The following is a 2,085-nucleotide window of genomic DNA, read 5'->3' on the forward strand; positions in this document are numbered from 1 at the left end:
TATCTCACTGATCTTCTGCAGCCATATGTCCCACCGCGCTCTCTGAGGTCAGCAGACCAGATGCTTCTCTCAGTCCCAGAAACCCGTCGTAAGCTCAGAGGTGACAGGGCTTTCTCTGTTGCAGGTCCACGACTGTGGAATGAGTTGCCACTGAGTGTCCAGCAGGCTCCCACACTCTCAGTCTTTAAGTCTCGCTTGAAGACCCACTTCTATTCGCTTGCCTTTAACACGGTGTGATTTGTTTTGGTCCGGTCTGTTCTCTACTCTGTTGGCCATTTTAGTTAGCTTCTGCTGCTATTTGTATCTGTATTTCTATTTTATGTTTTCCTGTCTGCTGTGCATGTTTGGTTCTTTTGTACAGCACTTTGGTTGGCCTTGTTGCTGTTTTAAGTGCTATATAAATAAATTGGTATGGTATGGTATGGTAAGTTGCCTTTTTCGACATGCATGCATATATTTGTACAAATTGTACTTGAGAGGAGATTATTACAGCCTCATATAAAATCAATGATGATCATGATATTGGAACTGGATCGGTATCGGTCGATATCCAGATTTAGGTATCGGGATTGCATCGGAAGTTAAAAAATATGGATCGTGCATCCCTACCGACGACACAGTTGTGTATTGTCGAGCTAAAACAGCTGATAAGGATTTCCAGCTTTTGCAATCCGCATTCAACATCATCCAGTCAGATTTGTTTTGTCTCATACTTGTGTTAAATGCTGATAAAGGGGCGGCTGTGGCTGAGTGGTTAGAGCAGTCATCCTCCAATGCAGGAGTTGGGGGTTCAAATCCACAAGCAGTCACATGCCGAAGTGTCCCTGGGCAAGACACTGAACCCCTCATACCCTCTGATGTGTGTCCCATCAGTGTATGAATGTGATCTAAAACACTGATTTATCTCTTTAGAATGATTTGTTCAATTAACTTTGTATAGATCTAGTAGAGTGCTGTATGAATGGGTAAATGAGGACACAGATTGTAGTGTAAAGCACTTTGAGTATCTTGGTCAGATAGAAAGGCGCTGTATAAGTACAGTCCATTTACCATTTACCATAAAACCAAAGGGATTCTGTTTTCAAACAGGAAGTCGGTACCAGCAGTCCTTCCTTCCATCTTGTCTACGAATGGTGTTCCTACTGTTTGTCTATTCTTACAAATACTTGGGTATTTTGGTTGATTCGCATCTCTCTTTTAAGCCTCATGTCAAAAACTTGGTAAAGAAACTGAAAGTTAAACTGGGTTTCTTTTTCTGAAATAGATCCTGACTCTAACTCTGAATGCTAGGAAATACTTTGTAACTGTCCAACGTTTTTTCAGTCAGGTCATCTAGACAGTTTCTTTTTTCCTTTTTTTTGTGCTGAAATGTTTTGCCTTCGGTCCGGAAGGCTTCATCAGTCAAGGAAACCCACAACAAAACTGATTCTTCCTCCAACAGCTTACTCCAAAGTGGAACAAACCAGTTCTGCTTGTGATAAGATGGTCTCTTTGGTACGCCCCCTCCTCCATTGCCGGCCCTCTTCCTTCCTTCCCTCTTCTCAGTTTTGTTGTGTGTTTCCTTGACTGATAAAGCCTTCTGGACCAAAGGTGAAACGTTTCAGCACATAAAAGAAAAAAAGAAACCGTCCAGATGACCTGACTGAAAAATGTTGGATTGTATACCGGGATTATTGAGCATGGACTTTGTTACTTTGTAACTGTGACTTTCCTTCCCTCAATTGACTACGGTGACATTATTTACATGAATGCACTTACAAGCAGGGCCGGCCCAAGAACATCCCAGAACAGACTTCTTCATTGTTCCTCTGAACTTCTCTCGTTCAGGGACTTCTCGTTCGAGGTCCTCCCTGGAACGTTGTTCAGCTTAGTTCCCGTTGTTCTCCAGCATTCTGCATTCTGCTTGGAACTAGGAAGTGTTGACCCTTTTAAAGAGTTCAGTTCCGGTTCCTCTGAGAACTTCCTGATTGGTCGAAATGAACCAACAGGGTGTGGTCTTAGTGATATAAGAGGTTATTAAAAGTCAAGTTTCGGTCAACTACATGTTTATTGGAAAGAAATGTCATGTTTAACTTTTTCAGATAG

General features: G+C 42.1%; 1 protein-coding gene across 1 annotated transcript in view; it reads left to right on the forward strand.

Moving 5' to 3' along the window:
- LOC119421967 (galactose-3-O-sulfotransferase 2-like) overlaps positions 1-2,085 on the forward strand; it is a 37,287-nt gene that overhangs the window by 10,728 nt on the left and 24,474 nt on the right. The window lies entirely within an intron of this gene.

This window comes from Nematolebias whitei, chromosome 15, assembly GCF_014905685.2.
Source record: "Nematolebias whitei isolate Nwh7 chromosome 15, NemWhi1, whole genome shotgun sequence".
In the NCBI taxonomy this organism is placed as follows: Eukaryota; Metazoa; Chordata; class Actinopteri; order Cyprinodontiformes; family Rivulidae; genus Nematolebias; species Nematolebias whitei.